This window comes from Aedes aegypti, chromosome 3 (assembly GCF_002204515.2).
Source record: "Aedes aegypti strain LVP_AGWG chromosome 3, AaegL5.0 Primary Assembly, whole genome shotgun sequence".
In the NCBI taxonomy this organism is placed as follows: domain Eukaryota; kingdom Metazoa; phylum Arthropoda; class Insecta; order Diptera; family Culicidae; genus Aedes; species Aedes aegypti.
The window spans coordinates 277,656,688-277,682,242 of record NC_035109.1 but is presented as its reverse complement, the minus strand read 5'-3'; the positions used below and the strand labels follow the sequence as shown (position 1 = coordinate 277,682,242).

At 37.9% G+C, this 25,555-nt stretch overlaps 1 protein-coding gene across 4 annotated transcripts in view; it reads left to right on the top strand.

Annotated features, from left to right (window-relative positions):
* The window catches only part of LOC5577136 (leucine-rich repeat neuronal protein 2), a 502,666-nt gene that overhangs the window by 201,150 nt on the left and 275,961 nt on the right, over positions 1-25,555 (top strand). For 3 of the 4 annotated variants that reach the window (XM_021855555.1, XM_021855556.1, XM_021855557.1), the window contains exon 3: positions 12,311-12,673. The exons of the other annotated variant lie outside the window; for it this stretch is intronic. The gene's annotated coding sequence lies outside the window, so the exon portion shown is untranslated. The remainder of the gene's footprint in view (positions 1-12,310; positions 12,674-25,555) is intronic. 4 annotated transcript variants of the gene reach the window in all.

Genomic DNA, 25,555 nt, shown 5'->3' with positions numbered 1-25,555 from the left:
GGATGGAGGTATCTTGACGGACGAACGTGAGGTGATTGAAAGGTGGAAGCAGCACTACGATGAACACCTAAATGGCGCAGAAGAGGAAGATCAAGGCAGCAGGAGGAATGGCTTTATCAGTACGGCGGATGAGGGAGACGTGCCAACTCCCACAATAGGTGAAGTTAAGGATGCTATCAAACAGCTCAAGAACAACAAAGCAGCTGGAAAGGATCGTATTGGAGCGGAACTTATTAAAATGGGCCCTGACAGGTTGGCCACTTGTCTGCACCGATTGATAGCCAGGATCTGGGATACAGAACAGCTACCGGAGGAGTGGAAGGAGGGAATAATATACCCAATATATAAAAAGGGTGACAAGTTAGAATGTGAGAACTATCGAGCGATCACCATTCTTAGCGCAGCCTATAAAGTGCTTTCCCAGATCATCTTCCGCCGTCTATCGCCACTGGCAAGCAGATTTGTGGGAAGTTATCAAGCCGGTTTTGTGGACGGGCGATCGACGACAGACCAAATCTTTATGTTGCGGCAGATCCTCCAAAAGTGTCGCGAATATCAAGTCCCTACGCACCACCTATTCATCGATTTCAAAGCGGCCTAGCTATGGAAGATTATGGACGAGAATGGTTTTCGCGGGAAACTGACTAGACTGATTAAAGCAACGATGGATAGTGTACAGTGCTGTGTGAAGATATCGGGTGCATTATCGGACCCGTTTGAAACACGCAAAGGACTTCGACAAGACGATGGTCTTTATTGCCTCCTGTTCAATATTGCGCTAGAAGGTGTTATGAAACGGGCGGGCTTCAACATGCGGGGCACGATCTTCAATAAATCCAGCCAATTCATTTGTTTCGCTGACGACGTGGACATTGTCGGAAGAACGTTCCAGGTGGTTGCTGAACAGTATACCAAGCTGAAACGTGAAGCAGATCGGGTTGGATTGAAGGTAAATACGTCGAAGACGAAATATCTGCTGGCTGGAGGAACCGAGCGCGATAGGGCTCGCATAGGCAGACGCGTGACGACCGACGGGGATGAGTTCGAGGTGGTAGACGAATTCGTCTACCTCGGATCATTGATAACGTCGGATAACAACTGCAGCAGAGAAATTCGAAGACGTATCATTGCCGGAAGTCGTGCTTACTATGGACTCCACAAGACCTTGCTGTCTGGTAAACTTCACTTCCGTACTAAGTGTACCATGTACAAGACGCTGATAAGACCGTGGACAATGCTCGAAGAGGACCTGCAAGCGGTAGCAGTTTTTGAAGGACGTGTGCTTAGGACGATCTTCGGCGGAGTATGTGAGAACGGCGTATGGAGGAGAAGAATGAACCACGAGCTTGCGCAACTCGCAAGGGTACGATGGGCGGGACACGTTGTGATAATGCTTGACAACAATCCCGCAAAAATGGTGTTCAACTCAAATCCGGCCGGTACAAGACGAAGGGGAGCGCAACGAGCTAGGTGGTTTGACCAAGTGGAGCAGGATCTTGGAAGTGTGGGGCGATCGAGGAATTGGAGGTTAGCAGCCATGGACCGAGTCAGTTGGCGTAACATTGTGGCGCAGGTCATGTCTTGAAGGACGTAGAGCCAGCAAAAGTAAAGCAAGTTTGAAGGAAGTTCTTAGAATTTAATTCTTCCTAGTTGAGATCAACAAGCGCACATGTCGAATTTCATACAAAATACTTAATTTTGGCATAATCCAGTAAGGAATAAAACTCACAGAACTCACAGATCGGACGGATAAAACCACATATGCGTTTGCAGGTGACAAAAGCTAGAAATTATTCATGAAGTCTTCCCAAGTCAACTTTTGAATTTCAATCTTCAGCAAAAGCACAGATAATTCAACCGAAAATGATGAAATGTTCAAAAATGCAGCTGGGGAGACAAAAACGCGTTTTTTTTTCAGAAAAAGACAGTGCTGGTGATTACGTCGACCATGCAAAAATGGACACTAAATTGAGGTGTACTCAACACGTAGATGTCTCAAAGAAATTCAGAGATTTATCATAGAACTTATGCATCAGTTAGCATCTAAACAGATAAGGTACAGTGGGGGAAGTGTTTTAGTGGGGTAAATGGATCATTCGTCAATATTAAGCATAAATACTTGAATATGTTGAATGTGTTCGCACCATTGCTTCGTTTTAGGTTATATTCTTACGTCCACACTGATACTATTGCAAAACTGGTACTACACATACACTAACACAAGCAAACTTGTTAGCTGCAAAAAATAATTAATTTCAAAATTGTTCTCCATCAATCAAAAATGCATTGTATCTCTGTCTAAAATCGAATTCTATTAGTTTTTTCGACACCTGTTGAGCATTTCAGTTCTAATTGAATGAATCACAATGAAAAATATGTGATTTTCATAAATAAATACAGATATATTGTACATGATACACCCACCCCTACTTTTTAATAGGGTGGGGTAAGTGGATCAAGTATTATTATCATTTGTTGGCAGACTGCTTACGAGAATTTTAATAAGTTTTAATATTCGCAAATGTTGTTTTCCTTTATTTTTTCCATTCCCAGCTTAAATTTGTCAAATTGACCATAGAGAATTTGAATTAACCCACCATTTTTTTTTTTAACCTTTCTGGTATAAAAAAAATATAAAATAATAATAATTTCAAAACTCACACAAAACGTTTCGTGGTTTATCTAAGCTGAGTTGCGAAAGACCAAAATATACTTATTCTCCAATTAAAAACATATTGTCGTACCTTATTTGACCATATAAATTGTTCTAGACAGATGATACAAAAATATTCGTAAATAGAATAAAAAAAATCAATTTGTTATTCAAAAATAAATGTAACTATTGTTTTCAAACTACGAGTGTTAATCGAAAACATCGTTAGGAATAATCCTATAATGCTTCTGTATAACTTATGTGTATAAATGGATGAATTTTCTCCAAATTATTCTAGTTATAATGTTTTTTTGTTGCGCGAATTAGTGTTAACTAATGTGTACATATTTTTATATATATTTTGATTAAATAAAGATACTTTTTAATTTTAAACTATTAATATGTACCATTACTCTCACTAAAACTAAGAACGAGAATAATATCCTTCTTACTATACATAATTACATCACATTTGTTTTGAGAACAGATTTTTTCCTATTGGTGATCCACTTACCCCACCATAGTGGGGCAAGTGGATCATTTGGCGCAAATTTTTAAGTCCCTCATACTCAAAACATAACTATCAGAAAAATCGAAATAATCGATGATTCGGAGTATATTAGTCCCTCATTTGTTATCCACAGAAAAAAACTTTAATTACATTATTCACGTTAGCTGTACATAATAATGAAGTTGACTATTGATTTTTCTGTATCCACTTACCCCACGGTACCTTAACACTGAATCAACCATTTAACACCACAATTCTCGGTTCGTGGCCGCATTTCTTCTTCCTTGGTTCTGCCCCACACTCGCCAATTCGCCGCGCTCTTGATCCGCCCGGCAAGTTGTGGGCTCGCTGCGCTCCAAAGTGCTGACACTTAGTGACAATAATGGGTCTGAACTCTTCCTCCTGGCCACTCTGAGCGTTTCGATCTCATATGATGATTATGACGTCGTGGCATCATCATCATCATCATCATCATCAGTGTTTCCGGAGTAAGGGCTGAGCACGTTTATTATGCTGAAGTTGAATAACAAACCTTCCATCTTCAATTGGCACATTCTCTCATTGATCGGCCATCACTCGATCAAGCGTCTCTGCATATCACTCATCACTATAAAAGCTGTTTCCAGCTCGCCGCACCTCTGGCAGATGGAATGGTTTGATCTAAACGTTTGCTCTATTGATCCCTTCTAACACACTTGCTGCAACGCTACGATGTCGAATCCACAGTCCTTCAGCACATCGGCAAGAATGCATGTGCTCCCGATAAAGTTGAAAGATTTACAAATTCCACGTATCTTCCAATCGCTAGTCCCTTTACGTCACTGTGGTCTTCGCTGATTGTCCTGGCTCGTATTACCTCGATGATTGTTTGTTTGATTTTTTTACGGCTGATTTGCAGGGCCTGACATCAATCTGCTAGATTTCCGGATGACTATAGTGCACAGTTTAGCTTAGAGTCCTTCTCCTAACATGGAGTATAGACGCTCTAGGTTGACAGAAGCAAACCCTTCCTTCCCTGTCAGTATACGCCCAAAATTTTCACCAGGGTTGGTTACTCGGTCTTCCTTAAGGGGACACGGGAGACCGTATTATTTTCCCTATCTTTCGTCTCACTCTAACAATAATCATCAAAACTTTGTGGAAGCAAATCTCGAGTTTTAGTGAACCGATGAAGCTGAAAATTTATCGGGTTGTGCACTACATATATAGAATCATAGTGATACATTTTCGTATCGATATATGGAGTGGTTCTTGGGATTTGCTTCTTGAAACGGATAGGGTGATTTTGATGATGTCCCGTGCGGCCTTAAGGTTCCTCGTACCCCGGCCAGTACCGCGAGGAGGTAGGGATAGGAGTTGCTGGACATGAGGCTAAATACCGTACAAAGAGGTCAGCTCTATTACTTCAGGTACCAACAGTACGCCATGCCCATCATTCACAAATCAGAGAACTCTTTCGGGTATTATGTTTAAATAATTTTTCCAGGAATTACGCTGAAAGCTGATCAAGTATGCATCCAGAGAATTCTCCTAGAATACCGCCAGTAACTCTATTAGGTATACATTCAGGAACTATTCCATGAAATAATGTCAATGATAGTTTTAGTTTTGGTTTATGATGAAGATGCATCGAAGCCACGCCTTGAGAAACAGTCTATCAATCGCGCTGAAAAAATAAACGATTGGCCACTTGACTTGGGAAATTCCCATCACGAAAAGCTCATGGACTTTAAACACATCTCCTAACTATAGGAGTGCTTATAGTATAATAAGCTAAAAGAGAGTCTCGATTTCAACAAGGACGTAACGAAAAACCAATATAAAGAAAAAGTTGAAAAAAATAATAATAAAAAAAAGTAAAATATAGAGCACGTTGAAAAACAAATATTGTAACAAAGGCTGAAAATGCCTGCATAAAATGGACGTTTATTATATCAAGAAAGAAGAAATGTTGAACATAACCAAGAAAAATAATGCTTATATAAAACGTAACAAAACCAATAGCCGAGACACGTTTTATCGAGATATTACTGTATTGGGAAAATTCTCCTCCAACTGACAGCTGTTGTTTGAGTGAAAATGGAACGATTCTTCCTGTTCCGGTTCCAGGAACCAACAGAGAACAATCAAAGTGCATTTCCCCTCGACATCATATTTTGTTGTGAAATGGCAATGGTAGCAGCAGCAGCAGCAGCGGTTCAACACCACACCGGCTGATTGATTGGCTCGCTCTGATCGAAAACCTCGAGCCGGCAATGAGTGGCGTAAATACACCGGTTACGATTTACACAGCTGCTGCATTACCAACCGCTACCTACGAGGTGCAGTCATATTTAATTCAGATCCGGATTGATGGTATCGATTGTAACGATATGATTGGGTAGCAATCATCGTTCGTGCTATCAGAGCTAACGGACGCAAAGGGATGTTTACTCTATATATATTTAACCTGGATCGGTGCTTGTTTGGGTCAACTGACTGTCAATTTTGACGTTTTGATCATAAAGCACTTTCAGCGCGGGTGGGACAGGTGTGTGTTTAGGCTGGATAATAGATAATGATTTGACACAAAAATGTATTGTTGTTACTACGTGCTATGCTTTCTTATTGAAAACGTTAGGTTAACCTCACAGTAGTGAAGGATAAGCTATTAAATAGTAATGTATACCTCAGAAATAGCAGAAATTTATAAGAAATGTCTCTAAGATATGTTGCGTCATTTACACATTGAAAGTGAAATAATTCACTTGATGGGTACAAACAAAAAATGTGTGAAAATCGGAATTTTTCTGCACTAGTCTAGTATATGAAGTATGATGAAATCGTGCTCCTATTTTCTGGGACACCTTAAACCTCAAACCACTAGTTTCATCGTAGATTGTTTCTCTGTACAATCTATAAGACAGTCTTTTTTGTCAAGAAAATGCCATTTAATTATTTGGAAGAGGTTAAGAATGTCTCCAACATATGGCAGGTTACTGCTTATCAAGCATATAATTCAGAGCGATGTGCTACATGTACACCCAGAACCGTTCACCTGTTACAAACACGTATGTCCACATCGTCACCTAGTCGTCGGAGACTTCATCCATGTGTTCAATCAATCCTTGTCCAAAGCCAGCCAAACAAATCCAAACAGCCGGCTCCGAACAAGCATCTCCGACACTCCGACAAGCCGTCCGTGATCAATTCATGTCACGCCCGACATTCGCGGAGACTTGTACCTAGCCTAGCTGGATTGGATGCACTCCCCGCCCGGCGGACACTAAATCGAACGATTATAAACTAAACATTTGCATTCATAAATATCTGACACGAGCACAGACGAATCGTAATAATTCTTCGCCGTAAATCCGAACACGATAATAAATACATAAATGTCCGCTCGTTCAACGCTCTGCTCTCTCGGTGCGGTGGTGGTTGCGTCCCTCCGGTTAATCATGCCAAGCTGGTGCCGCCCCAGCATCAGCCAAAGCCCGAGCAGCAATCTTACATCTCCACTATCGCTCTCCGAACGGGGTCTGCTGTACCAGATAGGTACAAAATGCAAACCATTTGCCCTATCACTCACCGACGACGGCGATGGCACATTCTCTCGCCGGTCCTCGTGCTCAACCCCTTTAACATGGAGCATGCCCCCCGTTGTCCCCAAAATGACGATAATGTTTTCATCACCCGTTCCGATCCTGCCATCGGGCCAGATTGACTAAGCCAAACGTTTCCCCGCCCGGCCAATCGCTTGTCGGCGGTCGGTGTCATCGATTTGTCCTTCTACTCGAGTCACGACCGACGACAGCGACGACGACGGCTTGGGACGACACGGGATGCTTTTTACATGCATCATAAATCAAATTATTTTATTCGTCATCATTATTATTATCATCATCCATCGTATCATCGGGAAAGAGGTGGTGGTGGCGGAATTGGTTCGATCCATTTATGCGGTCGTGTGCGTGCGATTGACAGACGACTAATAGCTAATCGTTAGGGGGAGGACGTTACTCAATTGGTGTTTGTCTTGTTCCGGAGTTGAATTGAAGCACGAAAGGGTTGTTGTTGTGGTTGTGGGATGAATAGGATTTGATGGGTACATTTGGAATACAAATTTGAGATATGGAGCTGGAGTACAACAAGAAACAAGAAACATGATATCGGAAACTTAAATTAAAAACTGGAACCTAGCAACTAAAAACTAGAGACTTGAAAAATGAAACAAGATATTAAAAAACCAGAAACTAGAAAATAGAATTAAGAAACTTGTAACTAGAAACTAGAAATTAGAAAACAATACAAAATAAAAACTTGAATATAGAAACAAAAATAAAAAAAAACTAAAAACTAGTTACTAGAAAATATAAACTAGGAATAAGAAACAAGAAACTCGAAACTAGAACACAGGAACAAGAAACTTGTAGCTGGAGCATGAGCATGATTGATCGCCCGCAGATGCTACTCCATTATTGCAAGAATAGTTGTACTTACACAGGGAACCAACAGACACTACTCGGGATCAGTAGCATCCTCAATATGTAAGTACTGGTGCTCTCTTTATTATTCTTCTTCTTTCTGGCGTTACGTCCCCACTGGGACAGAGCCTGCTTCTCAGCTTAGTGTTCTTGTGAGCACTTCCACAGTTATTAACTGAGAGCTTACTATGCCAATGACCATTTTTGCATGCGTATATCGTGTGGCAGGTACGATGATACTTTATGCCCTGGGAAGTCGAGAAAATTTCCAACCCGAAAAGATCCTCGACCGGTGGGATTCGAACCCACGACCCTCAGCTTGGTCTAGCTGAATAGCTGCGCGTTTACCGCTACGGCTATCTGGGCCCCAATAACAATAACAGCGCCGGCTGCGTCCGAATGCAGGTCAATTTAGGGATGGGAGGGGAATGTTGACGTGTTACTTGCTTTATGGAAGTCGAGGAGTCCTCTGCACTTCCCAAGTAGACACTGGGAGTTTGGATATGGGAAAGGTTTGGGTAATGGATTCGTTTTGGTAAACGATAAATATATAATTTGAAATGAATGTGCCTATCCGGATTCGCAATATTAATCGATAAAAGCATTGAACGCCGAAAAAGTGTTCGTCGCTCACCCCACAGGAGCAAGCAACAAGATCAAAGGATCAAACTTTACTAACGCGATCCGCGATACTATTCCACCGTGGTATGCGAACGACGCGCGACATGTTTGATCCTGCCCTCGTCGCTCGCCCCCGGAGGAGCAAGCAACAAGGTCGAAAGATCAAACACTACTCAAAACTAGAAACTTGAATATAGAAACTAAAAACTAGAAACTAATTACTAAAAACTAGAAACAAGAAACTAGATATAAGAAACTAGAAACTAGAAAATTGAAACTGGAAACCAGAAACTTGTAACCAGACACTAAAAGCCAGAAACAAGAAACTAGAAAATGGAAAGAAGAAGAACTACCAACTAGATACTAGAAAATTTGAAAAAAGGAACAAGAAACTTGTAACTAGAAACAAACAACTAGAAAAAGAAACCAAAAACTAGAAACTAGAAATAAGGAAAAAGGGACTAGAAACTTGATATTAGACACTAAAAACAACAAATGAACTAGAAACTAGAAACTAGAAATTTGAAATTTGAAACTAGAAAAAAAACAAGAAACTTGTAACTAGAAACAAGATACTAAAAACTAGAAACTAGAAATTAGAAAAACAAGAACTAGAAACTTGAAAATAGAAACTAAAAACTATAAACTAGAAACTAGTTTCTAGAAACAAAAAACTAGAAATGAGATTAGAAACAAGAATCTGAAAACTTAACACTAGAAACAAAAAACTAAAAATCAGAAGAAAGAAGCATTAGCAACTAGAAACTAGAGAATAGAGACGATAAAATAGAAAATAGAAACAAAAAACTTGTAACTAGAAACTGGAAATTAGAAAAAAGGAACTAGAAACCAGAGATGCATTTGAACGCGTTCTGTTCAGAGCTAGTGCTCACGAGAGCCGTGTTCAAGTTCAAACAATTTGCGATGTTTGATCACAGTGCGCTGTTCATCCCGTAGAAACCGTAGCCGTCATTATTTGTTTGCATATTATGTGATCGTTGGATTCCTAGCAAACAAAATTTAGACTTCAATTTATGTTTCAGCATCATACGATTTTCAAATTGATAACCTGATTGATTGTATTTCAACGAGGAAATTACTGGTTAAACAGTAGCGGTGTTTGGGACCATTTCTAAGCCAGAGAGTATCGGAATGTTTTGCGCAGTTACCCTTGGCTGGATGATTTCGGTTGAGGGACAGTGCATTGTGTCTAGGCGTAAAACAAAATCAATATCGTGTTATAATCTCATCCGGACCATGATTTTATAAACAAAATGTTTGCTATACAGATTTGAAATGCTTTTTTTTTCACTGTCCGTAGAGAAATGATAAGTAACATTTATTGCAATACAAATAATGAACACTATCCGAATATTGATTTGTCCTGTGATAGAAAATGATGTTCATCTCACTATTGAATTAAACTACGATTCGTCCACATCAGTGCTGATCCTATGACTGCCATCCTATTTTTAACAGCGTTCCGTCGAATGGCACAAGCTCAGTTTATGTGCAAGTAGGTACTTGAGTGTTCTGAAATTTTCGTCGCTACATATGTGAGTTCCCAGATCATTCATCCCGTGGGAAGTTTTCCCTGATCGTCCTAGCCAATACCATTCACTGGTCGTAACCCAAATATCGAATCCGTGCCGTACCAAAATCTTGGTAGACCTAATTGCACGCTCGTCGAAAATTTTGGAGTTCACAACTCCATGATCAATCTAGTCATCATGTGTGTGTTCAAGAAGCTGAACATGAACACAAAAGCAATCAAAGGATCATTTGAGAACGCTCACAGAACATGAGCGTTCAAAATGCGTCTCTGCTAGAAACAAAAGACTAGAGAATAAAACTAGAAACTAGAAACAAGAAAATCAAAAATAAAAACTATAAACTTGTAACTACGAACTAGAAACTAGAGATTAAAAAAAAGAATCTAGAAACTAGATACTAGAAACTAAAAAACTAGAATCCGAGATTTAAAATTCAAGATTCAGAATCTGAGATTCAGAATACGAGACTCAGAATCCGAGTTCCAGAATCAAAGAATGAGAATCTGAGGTTCGGAATCTAAGATTCAGAATCTGAGATTCAGAATCCGAGATTCAGAAGCCGAGATTCAGAAATTGAGATTCAGAAGCCGAGATTCAGAATGTGAGATTCAGAGTCTGACATTCAGAATCTGAGATTCCGAGTCTGAGATTCAGAATCCGAAATTAAGAGTCTGAGATTCATAATCTTAGATTCAGAATCCGATATTCAGTAACCGAGAATCAAAATCAAAGATTCGAAATCCGAGAATGGGAATCAGAGATTCGGTATCTGAGATTCAGAATCCGAGATTCGGAATCTGAGATTTAAAATTCAAGATTCATAATCCGAGATTCAGAATCCAATATTCAGTAACCGAGATTCAAAATCAGAAATTCCGAATCCGAGACTTAGAATCTGAGATTCCGAATCCGAGTTTAAAAAATCTGAGATTCAGAATCCGAGATTTAGAATCTGAGTTTCAAAATCGGAGATTCAGAATCAGAGATTCATAATCGGAAATTCAGAACCCGAAATTGAGAATACGAGATTCAGAATCTGAGATTGAGATTGAGATTGAGGTTAAATACAACTCTTAAAATTACCCATGTTCTTTGTTCGTATGAACGCAGAGTTGCTCGATGTCACTATCAATGCTTAAAATTTGCTGATTTGTACAGGCCGACTGCGATACAAATCGGATCATTCCATATCACATCAACATTATGCTGTCTACTCCATCACCAGTGCATTGATGGCGATAGACTATGGTTATCACTGATGGGTTAAGTTTAGCTTTAAATTAAGCAGATAAAATGGCAATTTATCAGTACGATATTTTCGACAGTGTTGCAGATAGATTGAAACTATGTGTTGGTCACTGAAAAACATTAATAGCATGGATAATGACCACGTGATCACTCATTCTGCAGTGATTTTGATCTAGAGTGCGATGTCGCATCACTGCTGTTGGTTGTCAAATCAAAGTGATATTGGTAGCTTGCAAGTGATATTGATAGTTTTAGACCATCAGCCATCAGCTAATATGATTGATATTAGGCAACTCTGTATGAACGTCTCCCCTTTTCTTTGCAGAAGCTGTCCTTTGTAGAAACTAAAATGCACAATTTTCGATTTGATTTGATGCTCATAATCACCCAAACTCACTTAGATTTCAAATGGTTCTGCTCTCTGATCGGTCATTACGCTGAACCTGATAGAGGCGGAAAAAATGGCCTGCGCATTTGTGGAAATGGTCGAACGATGATAACGATAATGATGATTACGACGCCATCGCTTCGGTTGCTGCTATTTCCCTCGATGGCTAGAATCCCCCACTTGGGAAGGTAATAATAAATACCTACTACTGCTGTATACATGTAGTTTAGTTTCTGCAGCTCGAAGTCGAAAGCATGCAACGACGGTGCTGTCCTCTTGAGGAAGAAGAGTTGGCATTTGTACAAACACGCCGAACTCCAAGGGGTTAATATCTTTTTTCACACCCGTGTCATCGCCCATTATTGTCATTATTTGTGAGCGGTGTTTTTCCTCTGTGCTGTTGGATAGTAGTAGAGGGAATGATGCCATTTAACAGATCGTTTCGAATGGTCTTTTTTGCTGGTAGAATGGTTGTTGCTGGTGGAACTGGGGTTGAATTGATCATGGTTGAATTCGGTTAAAGCCCAGATTCCGGGATTTAAGGCACTGCATATGAAGGAATTCCAAAATAGCTGACTTTAAAATACACGACCCTTACTCCCCAAAAATTGAATATCCTAGACATCGCTTTATCTTTCCAAATAACATCCACCATCATTCAACTTCAAGCCAAACCCCAACGGATCGTCCATCAACTGCCCCACAGTATCACACTCCCGGCGCAGTACTCTTGAATGTCGGTGCCAGTATTTGACAAATACTTCTCTGTCAGCAGTTTTTTTTAATTCCTAGCTGAGAATGCACACGTACCCGAAGCCAAGCCCAAACTTTATTAACGAACTTTTCATTTACTTTCCACTCTTGTTGCAGGGGAAAAAAGCCAACCGAACGAGATCCACATTCACAGATATTCAGACAGCCCCCAGCCCCAATCTCGTGGGTTTCCAGAGAAGGGCATGAAAGTCAGCACTTTCACAACGGAAAGTAAATTTCGATGAATAATGAGTAAACGCAGCATTTCGGACTAACGACGAATAAGGAAGGGGCCCGGTCCGTTTTCGCCAAGGAGCCCAAAATAAATAAATTACTCTCCGGGTTTTGAACAGTCGACAAAAATCAACCTCATTTTGGTTGGTCGGTTGGTGAATCCCCCCACCACCCACTCTGTTAGACCGAGGAGTAATATTAGCAGAATCGTTTCCACAGGGAAGATTCCGCAACAGGAGGAGGAAGGTGAGTAATTTTTCTTTCCCACTGATGACCTGTTACCGGAGGGTCGTGAAAAATTGAATTTCAATGTGGCGTAACCCCTTTGTGTTTGGGCAGTAGGGTGCTGCTTATTTTTCGAAAGTTTTCAAAACCGAAAGTTCGTGTGCCCTTTTGAATGCAAAAGGACAAGCCTCAAAATTTAACCCAAAAATGCATTTGCATTCAGAAGAGCACACGAACTTTTAGTTTTGAGTAATTTCGAAATACAAACCGCACCCTATTAAGCAGCATTGTACATCAACTGGGTGGCACGCATTCAACACCACCCTCGGTTGTTGGACGTTTTCGACGAAGGTCAATGATAATCAAGTGGAAAACTGTTGGTCCCTTCGGAGAGTTTTTTTTCCTGTCCAACCATTCTTCTAAATGAATTTCTCGGGAAGTTGTGTGGTGACTATTTGCACATTTTCCCGGGTGAGTTGAGACCGGTTGCTGGAAGATTGATTCGAAAACTAATTGCTTAATTAATTATTGAGAAAGCGTTTCTTCCGTTTTCGATGGATGGGTCGGTAACGGGTCCGGTTCAAATTGGTTGATAATTAGAGATGTCTAGATAATTGCTGAAATGAACGGTTGAAAGTTCGGATGAATAGTGATGAATGGATCAGCATTTATATGGCATTAAACTAGTCAATTCAATAATCTTCCTAATGCGATAAAAGAATCTCAATCTCAACATTACTCTCAATCTCAATTTCAATTATAATCTAATTAAAATTTTGTTCATACATGTTGTTGCCGCACCCACTGTGCGAAACGATAACTCTAGTTCGATCAGTGAACCAACTGGTCAATCCCTTGCGCACTGGTCAAGCCAGTAGGTATGCGAATACTAATACAAGAACATAAGGCTCGCCGTCAAGCTTCGGCTAGATTATTGAAGCACAATAGTTCATTATATTCAAAAGCGTAAACAACTCTGTAATTTAGATAGACCGTAAGTAGCCAGAATCGTGAATTTATAATAAAATATTAATTGAATTATAATCTCTTAGCTGAACTAAACAGCTCCAGCGAGATACAGTTGGAAACCAGTTCATTGAAATTCAATTATTAGGTGAGTCAGTCCTGCATAATTTTAAATCTCTTTGACGTGCATCGAGGGAATGCAATGGCTATTTTTAGACGGCCATCAGATGCTATTGTTCAGCATTGAGGATTAAAGCGGCAGTGCAGATCGACGTATTAGGGGTGCACAGTAAGTGATACAGAGAATGTAACTTGTAATTTGAATTGGAAACTGTTTGTACTTTATAGAGCTGAATTGAGAACGATTGTCCACTTAAGAAGCTCTAGGGAGTGAACTTACCTCAAACACAGAAATGCGAGTATAGATTATGTATATTTTAGAGAGATTTATGCTAAATTCAAAATATATAGCAGCTATGAAGTTGCTCATTAAGGCAGCTATCTGGATTGTGTTTCCCTCACACGCTTCTCCAACACATGTTATATATTTTATCCAATACACCTTTTCCTCTCAAAACCAAATTTTTTTGCTATGATCAAGTTTGCAAAAACACATATCAAATTAAATTTTGAAAATTTATTCAGTTTAACTCCAGTTATTTTTGGAGTCCTGCCAAAGGCAAATGACTTTTCAAAACTTATTGGCTTTTATCATTATGTATCAAGAGTAACGATTTGATCTAAATAAATGTTGCAAGATGTCTTTCCCATTTAACATGATATTTTTGGGCATGGTACTAAAATCTATCAGACTGTGTGTTTCAAAAACGGAGCATTTTCTTAAAATGATGTCTATGGAGAAGTTTAAATTTATGACAAAGTCTGTTTGAAAACAAAAGTTAGAGAAACAATCACAGTAAATGGGAAATTAGTAGCATGAGCATGAGCATGATTGACCGCCCGCAGATGCTACTCCGTTATTCCAAGAACAGCTGTACTTACACAGGGAACCAACAGATGCTACTCGGGATCAGTAGCATCCTCAATGTGTAAGTACCGGCTGCGTCCGAACGCAGGTCAATTTAGGGATGGGAGGGAAATGTCGACGTGTTACTTGCTTACTGGAAGCCGAGGAGTCCTCTGCACTTCCACAAGTAAACACTGGGAGTTTGGATATGGGGGAGGTATTCGTTTTGGTAAACAATAAATATACAATTTGAAATGAATGCGCCTAACCGGATTCGCGATATTACTCGATAAACGCATTGAACGCCGAATAAGTGTTCGTCAATCGTCCCCATAGGAGCAAGCGACAAGATCAAAGGATCAAACACTACTAACGCGTCCCGCGACCCGCGACACTATTCCACCATTCTACGTGAGCGGCGCGCAACACGATTGATCCTGCCCTCATCGCCCGCCCCCGCAGGAGCAAGCGTCAAGGTCGAAGGATCAAACAACACTTTCTGACAAAAGCCGCGTGATGTTTCACAAAAACCGTTTAAGAGGTGAATTAAACCGCGAGACGTTCCATATCCAGAAAATTCTATTAATCGTATAATGAAACTCAAAATGGAACAAACTCACCAGATTAATGCTTCCTCCGTTATTCAGTCAAGGTCCAGTGAAACCAGCACTTTTAAGCAAAAACGAAAATCAGTTGAACCACCATTAAAATCTCGAAAAAAAATCTCCAAGTAAATGGGAAATTAGTAATGAGTTTTGAGAGTACCGCTAGAAGTAAAGTTTAGAAAATGTTATGTGACTGATTAAGTTCACCTAGTTATTCAGATTATAGTATAATATTCTATGAATAATAATATAAAATTGGCTCCGTAACGTCTTACAATACTTGAGCCTAAGAAAATGAGTAAATTGTGTAAAACATTTGTTACATGCAATTAAAGATTATCATTGATAACATTGAAACATGGTTGATGGTCTTATTTACCTTATTAAAGTGTATTAAAAATTAATGCTGTAGAAAGGGCGTTACTTAAATTTTGTTGATCATTTTATTCAAAACTCTTCCCAGAAGGTACAAATTACTAAACAAATCAACTTTTGTTTAAGTTTTGATGATACATTTCATTTGATAATCACGGTCAATGAAAAACCAGTTATTTCCTTTTAATTAATGGACTTATACCATCAAAAGGCGTTGCTTCAAAACGGTCCCTACGATTTTTTTCTTAATATTGCCCAGACATGCAATCGATGATTAAAAACGATGGTTTAATTCGTTTATTGTTTTGCTTTGAAATCCTGACTCCTAAGAAGAAGTGCAACTATCTTGAAGCTATAAAATGTTTCTACTCCATACGTAGTTCAATTTTTGTGGCTGTTTAAAGAAAAATACAATATTTGTAGAAAATCTCACCAAAGTTCCATGGTATGTCTTGCTTCAATATCCGGACATCGCTTTGGAGCAGATTCAAATTCCGGACACATTTGTGTCGAATTCCGGACACTCTTATTTAACTAAAAAACTCGAATTTTGTAAGTATTTAGCTTGAATCGAATTGAAATTATGTGAAAAATTATAGACAGATAACACAACTCTCTGCTACCGCCGCATGCGATTCAGTGACATGTGAAATCTAGAACTTAAGGCGAAGTAGGCCGTCATTGAAATGTATACGCGTCGTTGATGATTGTTGCTTATTCATCCCACGATTTCGAATCAAAGAAAATCAGTTGGTTTTGATTGGTTGGTTGGTTGACACCGCTGAAAAAGTATCAGCATACTTTATGCATGTTAGTGAGTACAGTGATACTTTTTCGAGTCAATATAAACCATCAAGACTAAGTTTTATCACTTTGAAATGCAAGCTAAAAGTCATCATTGTTGGCAAAACGAATGACGGGCTACTTAGCCATAACAGGTCACATTCTTTTCAAATTATTTAACCAAAATGGAAGGTTAGAATTCAGTTTTTTGACCGAATGTTCTTGAAAACACTTTTACAATCACCAATTGCATATTAGGATGCGGCTCATTTTCCGAAGGTGCTCAAAACCAACAATTGCTCTGCTGACTTCAATTTACATAAAAAGGGAGACCTCCAATTTCGAGCCAAAAGTATTAAGATTTAGAGGGAGTGCAAGCGACTTGAAGGTGAATTTTCGAGTTATTAAAAATGACCTACAATGAGGTCTTCATAACTTTGTTATTTTCTGACCAATTCTGAAACTCTTTGCATCATTCTCTTTGAAATTGAATTTTTGAAAAGTCCAAATGTCTTAATTTCTAAAAACAGCTAGTCTTAGTTATAAGTAGTTTTTTTTTTTCACAATTTTTCCTCTTTTTTCTAAAAAAATCATCTCTGTTTTATATTAACTTAATGAATACTCAACCGATTCCTAATATTTTTACATGATTTTGAAGCAAATTTAGTATTCAAATACATGATAGATTGGTACTGCGGTAAAGTACGTGGCTCTCAATCAGAAGGTTCTTGATTCAAATCTTGCTACAGCAAATTTTGTTTTCATTTTATCGGGTTGACTGACAAAAATATAAATAGATTCGAAATGGATGCGCGAATCATGATTTTCGAGCATTCGATGCATGATTTCGAGCACTCAGCTGCAACTTGTGTCACGTTACGACAATCTGACTCATGATATCGTGAATTCAAATCATGGTGTATTTTCTTAAGATGAAAACACACTGGAATCATCATATCCGGGTGCATAATCATGATTTTGGATTCTGATTTCTACCCGAGTAGATCAATTATTTTGAAACAAATTATGAAGTAAATGCGGTTATTTGGTTTTTCAATCCTTGGGTATACATTTTCATTTAGGCCTTGGGATAAATTATCATTTAGGCCTTCTACCACCAGAATGAATAACTTTGTCGAAGACACCAACCATCTAGCTAATAAAGATCTTGAGATATAGATGATTGAAAATAATTTGCCGCTAGTGCCGTCTATCGGATTAATTCTCAATCAGATTTTTCATCGCCAGATAGTCCTTGATCTGCTGAATAACTTTGCCGAAGACACCAACCTTCTAGGTCACTTGGATGTTGAGATATCCGTTCGAAACCAATTTTGCACCCCTCCTCTCCACGCTTTTTCCGTTACCAAGAGATGGGGGTGGGATGAGGGGGGATGTCTCAAGGATTGTAAGACCAACTAACAGCATTGATTTTTGAATTTCGGCTTGCAGTCATAATCAAAAGCGTTGATAATTTGATGGCATTAGTAGCAGTAACCACATTTACTTCGAAATTTATTTCAAATCAATTGATCTACTAGTCTTCGAATTGTGGTTATTTAAAAATTCATCTCGGGATTTTCAGAGTTAAATATTACCAAAAATAAGAAAATGTTCAAGGTGTCTGGCTTTCGAAGCATCCGGCAAAACGGTACCAGATAACCAGAAGTCACATAAGAATTTACGAAAAAAATGTTTACTTATACAAAATACATCATACCCGCACAATACGGTAGATGAAATCGTTTGATTGGCGCCTGAAGCTGAAACCAGTCTTCCCAAACGAACATCAAACACGTTTGGTACTGGTGTTTTTGTACTCGCTTCGAACCCTGTCCTCGTGTTTAAACCGAAACCACGAAGCAGCTCACGAACCAGTACCTAAACCCGAACTTATGTTTGGAGTACCAAAGTTCAAACCGATGTATAGAAACCGGTACAACCGCACAATACACCGTCACGAGTACGCGGCAGCATCAGTGTGTTTTGTTTTGTATGTATTTTCTCCCGTGGCCACGCGTTGTTTGCTAGTGCTATTTGAGTGTAATAAGCCTTGCATTCGTACGCACGCTTATAATTTTCTACCTAAAGCCATGATCTGTGACGAGATTCGCGTCACGAGAAGTATCTTAATGTTAAATATCTGTATGAACGAAAGAATATTATTCCTACGATGCATTTTAACAACTATCGTCAATTGTAACGTGAAATGACATCAAGTTAGCCTTGTAAAATACTGTTAAATACGAAAACAAAAGTCAGTTTCACTCAGACGCGTTATTTCAAAAATTTCCAGAAACCAGGAGAGTTCTACGCACTAAACTATCGCAATTTAGCGTTGCATTAGGCATTTGTTATGTAAGAATTGAATGTGATACATGTTTTGCTGTAATTTGTTGTAGTTTTCTTCTCGTTGCATGGAATAGTTTTGTGAAATTAATGAAGAAAAACATATTTTTCTATTAAAACAAGACTGTCCGGATGATGATACGTGTGGTTCTGAATCCGGACACAGTACTCAAGTTTCAACAACAGAAACAGCATTATAATTACTGGAAAAGCTTGAAGGAATGTTTAAAAGTGATATTATTGTGATGCTGAAAATTGTACGTTTGCTGTTAAACACGAGTAGAAAGATGCGAACCCAAGTTGAACATCACTAATTTTCATGGAAAGACTGCCTGAAACGCTACTTTCTGAGTTAAACATTTTGGACATTAAAAACCGTACAACGCCGATGTTGTGTATGCTCAGCGAGCGTGTTTGGGTCGTTTTGACCCCAGTATCTTATTTAGGTTTATATCGAATTAATTCATGTATCATAAAAGGTGTAATTTATTTAATGTTATCATTCATTGTAGCTTGTACCTCCAGCTCTCTTATTACATATATGAACAAGTCCTAAATGTTTGAAAAATCACAGTATTTACTTCCTTTTTTATTGTATTGAACAAATGCATTGATGTAATTTTTACATTCCTAAATTATTTGTTTTCTAAAATGTTTTTTAATAAATTTAATGTAAATTGATTATTTTTAACGTGTTTTTATGTTTTCTGGTTTAAAAGTCATATTTATGGACCTTAAAAAGTTGACAGTGAGGGATAATGTCTACCTTGACAAAGTAGGAACATGAAATTCTTGAGAAAATCAAAAAGTCGAAAACACCATTGTTTCAATTATGAGTTTTCATTCTGTTAAGTTAAATCTGTAAGCTACAAAAATTTGAGCCGATTTTATCAAATGTATAAAAAAAATGTTGGAAGAAACTTTCATCTTTCTCACCTGGAGTGACAATCTTTCTTCGGAAGAAAAGAAAATCCGTTGGTCTCGTGATGAACCATCAAAAATGTTGAAAATCACGTTAATGAAGATGTAAAAAAGCTTTCGCAATAAAAATTAATTGCTCTCTTAAGTTTATGAATTTAATAATCTAATGTGTCTCCTCCTTCCATTGGCCGAACTTTTAAGCAAAATTTGCTAGAATAAAACGACTTTAGATTTCAAGAAAGTATGGGAGCGGAACTTGTCTTTCCAGAGATCAAGTCTACCCGGTCTCCCTAGGGCGCCAGATTTGTCTTCAAAATGTACTTTCTTTTTAAATGCTTTATATTAACACTTACGTCCCCAACCCCCTTTTCGACTATAATTTTAAAATTCAAATTGATGGTTCTCAGCCGGTTTTTGACGAATTTTAAAGATTTTTTCATGGATCGGTCACAAAATTCTTCTAGTTTCAGGAACTGAGTTCGACATTCCGGTAATGACTGTGGTTCCGGATATATTCAGGGGCGTACTGGGGTAACCTCCATTGCCGTGAAGTTGGCCACCTTTTGATCGCATCTAAAACCCCGCTTGTGACACATCAAACTTCACGATTTTGCAAAATATGCACATTAAGATTCATTATGAGATTTTTGGCCACATTGGGCACTGACATGGACACTCCGGGAACCTGGTGCCCCCCAGGAAGAGGTCACGTTGCAGAAACGAGCAAAACCTATCTGGCGACGTATCGAACTTCATGGTTTTGCAAAATATGCACATTGAGAATCATTTCGAGACTTTTCGACGACCATGGACATCCGGGAACTCCCGGGGAAAATGCAACTCCGCGATTATGTACCAAACCTATCTTGTGACGTGTTACTTCATGTTTTTAAGAAAATTGTACACTTGGAATCAATCTTTTTGGATATACTTGGCCACTACTATGGATACTTTGGGAATTTGGTGCCCTCGGAGAAGAGGACACCTTGCGATAATGTACGATTCCAGTCTTGTGACGTATCAAACTTCATGTTTCTACAAAATATGTACCTTGGAAATCATTTTGAAACTTTTGTGAACATAGTTGGTCAAACCATGGACTCTTCGGGAATTCAGTTTTCTCAATGAAGAGAACACTTCATCATACTTCAGGTTTTTGCAAAATATTTACATTGGAAATAATTTTGAAACTTTTTGATTATACTTAGGCACTACAATAGACACTCCGGGAACCTGGTGCCCTCGGAGAAGTGAACGATTATTGTACGGAACGCATGATGTACAGGAGATAGGCAAAATGATTGAGATAGTCAAATTTTTGACTAAATTCAAATATTTACAACTTTATGAAAAATTGATTAATTTGGATACATTCAGAAGCAGTCGACCGGAGCTACCGGACACCGAAGATGTTTCAGATTATCCGAGGTCATATTCAAATGGTATATTCTGTCGCTTGTATTTTTGTGTGATGTGAAGTTTTAAAAATGTTTATAATTTTCCTGGAAACTAGTACTAATAGGAAGTTGAATGCCGGAGGACGTATTAAGATTCGTTGGAAATCCTCAGAAATATAACTATTTGCGTAAAACTGGTTTCGGAAAATATTGTCGATAATGTTTGTATTTCCAATCATGTTAATATTACCAGGAGGTATAACCAAGTGGGCATCAAACTTCAAAATGATGCTACCAGCAGCATATTCAGAAACATTAGATGCACTGACCATTCTATAGTAGAGTCCAAGAACCCTCTGGGAATGGGCCAATAAGGAACATATATGGAACCATATCAATATGGGCATCAAACTTCAAGATTTTCAGATGTGTTTTTTCCGAAGCATTTTCAGTACTACCACCGGCTGCGACCATCTATAGTAGGTTTCAGGTGCCCTGAGGGATGTGGCCAAATCAAACATGTCCGGAAACACATCAATGTGGGTATGAAACATCAATATTTTTAAAGGTAATGCTTCTGTAAGCATTTACAGGGCATCTGTATAGTATGTGCCCTGAGGGAAGTGGCCAATCAGGAACATGTCTGGAACCATATCATTATGAGTGTCAAACTGGAAGATTTTCGAAGGTAATGCTCCCGGGAGCACTTCTAGAACCACCAGCTGTCAAAACACCACTGTCTAGCAGGTTCTAAGTGCCCCGGGAGATGTGGTCATGTTCACTTCTCTATGTGCCCCTGAAATCTAGTATAGAGTGGTTATTTCATCTTGTTGCTGAAAATGCTCCAGACGGTGATTCTAAAAAAAACTGCATTCGGAAGCATGAGGTTTAATAATACAGTAATGTCCCGATTTTGTCAGCCTCACGCTGCATTTAGGGTTGACAAAATTGGGAAAGAGCTAAAATCGGGATAAAATTTTTCGACTGGTTTCAAGTTTTATTTTAACTTAAGGACTAAGTTTCATGATTTTGTTAATATAAACATTGTTTTTTTACTTCCATTTTTTATGTGCCATAATCCAAGGTAACATTGATAAGTTTCTTGGATAATTATTAGGAATTTCAAATTTCATAAATTCGATCTTTAGATACTTGTATGGACGAATAGAAGGGTTGAGTCTAATTAAAATATATATAAATTTTAGGCTGACAAAATAAGGAACAAAGGATGCTAAATTTGGAGGTAGACAAAATCGGGTCAAAAAGGGAGCTAAAATCGGGGGTAGATAAAATCGGGGGCTGACAAAATCGGGTCATTACTGTATTGAAGTTTGTTATCCATATTGATAAGATTCCATACATGTGTGTAATTGGCCACTTCCAATGGGGTACCTCAAACCTACAATACAGTGGTCATGGCAGCCGGTGGTTTTTGAAGTGTTTTCAGCAGCATCACCTTCTAAAATCTTGATGTTTAATCAGTACATTTTGTTTCGTTCGGTATACAAGTACTAAGTAAGTCGAACCAGACCATAGGAGCTGTCAAATCAATTTTGTTACCATAAATTTAATTGTATCAGATAATAGATTAGTTCGCAATATAATCTGTACACTAGCAATTGGCATCTCATAAAATGTACAAATATTGCAATTTTAGAGATAATTTTCCGTTCTACGATTGAACAGAAAGCTACCGCAACTGTCGCATTACTGATCAAAGCATCATCAATCGGCTGCGATGATACCTTGGAAACAGTGCTTTCTTGCTTTTTTGTTTTATGCTGTTTTTCAATGCTTTGGACTCTACTAGCATACTTTGATTAGATGGTTTCGAGCAATGATACAATGATTTTCAAGCCTGCGGTAGAACTTTGACAGCTGCGGTAGAACTTGTCGGCTACCGCAGAACGGAAAGTTTTCTAAAGAACCGTCGATGGGGGTGACAATGGGTCTGGGGGGTGAGATTTGGTCAAAACGGAAAAATATGATTTATGAAATATTTCAGCTAATAACGGTGATATTACTAAAATTTATAATTCATATGTTAGGGAACATATTATTACACATAATTCATCACAATATACATTTTTAGAAATAGTAGTTTTTGTTTACTATATCAATAAACTTGTATGTTGAAATTAGATAAAATTTACAACATTAAATTTCTCCTGTGCAAAGTATCACGCATGTAATTTAACCTCTACCGTTATATTAGTAGAAGGTTTTAAGTCTTTTCATTAAACTTCACATGTATTTTCCGGAATCTATTTGATTTTTCAATAAAAATTTTATTTTTTTCGGTACGATGTCTAAAACATCAAAAATGGGGGTGAGATTGGGTCAAGCAAGAACGACAGTAAATGAAATTGCAAGTCCACTTTTTTGACATTTTAAGTTGCCGGTAGTTCTCTTTTTCATTAAGATGTGTTTATTCTTTCTAAATACAGCATCTCTGAAACATCAAACTAGTCTACTTGAGGATTCCGTACATTGAATAACAATGCAACGCATTTTGACAACTTCACAATCCAGCAACTGTGTTTCGTGCGCAGCAACATCGTAAAATTTTATCAAATGGATTGTTTTTTTTAATTAGTTATTTATCAGTGTTTTCATATTATAGAAACATCTCCTGGAAGTACAAATGAGTTGGAACACTGAAATATCGTGATTATGACGTCAACATCTGCCTGAAATGTATTGATTGTGGAATGTCGCTCCGAAATTTAACTATTTGAGAAGAATTAAAATAATCACTGTTTCAGTACACCTTTGGGGAAACTGAATAGGCGTCATGGCAATGGGGATGAGACTTTGAAGACAATTCGAGGAAAAAAAAAAGAAAATTTATGTAAACTTAACGATGAATGTTGTGTTTGCATATTTTTTTTCTCATAGCTCTTCAATTGTTTGATATAATCGTTCTTTTAAGTGGGTTTATCATACTTGTGAAACATCTTAGATATCTTTTCATCTTGTTTGCATCGTATTTCATCAATATTCTTCAGCTGTGAATGGTTTTGCAACCATGTTATTAAAAACAAGTTATTTCAATTACAGTGACCCAATGTCACCCCCTCTATGGGGTGAGATTGGGTCATTTTTCATTCACTTGTGGTGCCGCTGTGAATAAATATTTTTCTTTAATGTTTTGAACAGTTGTTAATGTACCATCAAATTACATACACACCAAATTTGAAGTTTATTGGAGTTAAATTGCGATAGTTATTCAATAAATAATTCGTACACATCCCTTTTTGACCCATTGTCACCCCCAACGACGGTATATGATTTGTTATGCTTAGTTTTGTTTTTTTTCGTTAGCGTTTCTTGATTTTTATTCTGCTTTATTTTAATTTTATATTGGAATTTTTTGTTAAAATTATTTAAAATATTTCTTATGGCTTATTATTTTATTTGCTACTTTTTAATGAAACAAAGAGCATTCCCCTTCTTTAGATGCTTACCAACGACGGAACCGTAATATATCGCCTATTTTTTTGTACATGCAAGGCCATTCGACGACATCTTATATGAAATATTTGCACATGTTAGCATGGTAGAACGCCAAAGGATATCTCATTAATCGTACATTCTCGTTGTCTAAGTACAGTAGTTTCTCGATTATATCACTGCTCAGTTTAAACACAGTTTAGTCACGCTCGATTTAAACACGGTTTTCTTTTCGATTATATTACGCCATGATAATTATATGATTTTCATACATTTTACATTAAATAATAATCGTAAAACAATCAAAACTTTCCTATTTGATCCATTTTTATATGCTTTTCTATCGTTCCACTCTATTTCTGAAATGTTTTTGTCATAGTTTAATGACAACTGTAGGGCAAGAAAATACGGTTTCATTACATCACGTTTCAGTATATCACACCAAAAATTTTTGGAACCGTTTTATAGTCGAGAAATTACTGTAGTGACTAAGAGATTTTTCAAGCAATACAAAAAAATGTAAAAAAAACGGAAGTTCGAAAATCCTCTGTTTATCTGTCGGACAGATATATTGAAAAAAAAATATTTTAGAGTCAATATATGTCTGCAATGAACATTGCATTACATAATACTAGTTTCATACTACGTGTCGATTGTACTAGACATTAGAGAAGAACTGGGGTTCCAATAGTTCTTCTAACATCCCTAGCAATTCAAGATACATGCTTGATTTAGTCCAGAGGAATAACTTAATTGAATAAATTGAGTGCAAACAATCAAGAATCTCAAAAACATTTTCATACCTTGAACGGCCTCTTTTAAAACTTTTATGACAACCTTAAAACTATTTTGAAGCTTAATCAGTTTGTAACTTAGAAAATTTCTGGCTTTACGATTTTAGACGTTCAACGTTTCGGAAAATTGTCGTACATACTGCCAAATACTTTTCCACAAGTAAATAGTAGCACAACAAAATTGGCCATGCTCTGCCTAGAAGAGCCATTATCCTGAACCGTAGAAACAGAAACATGCGTCACGCATCCGACCAATTAGGGCACGTTGCACGCAAAGTGAAACTAATTTGTGA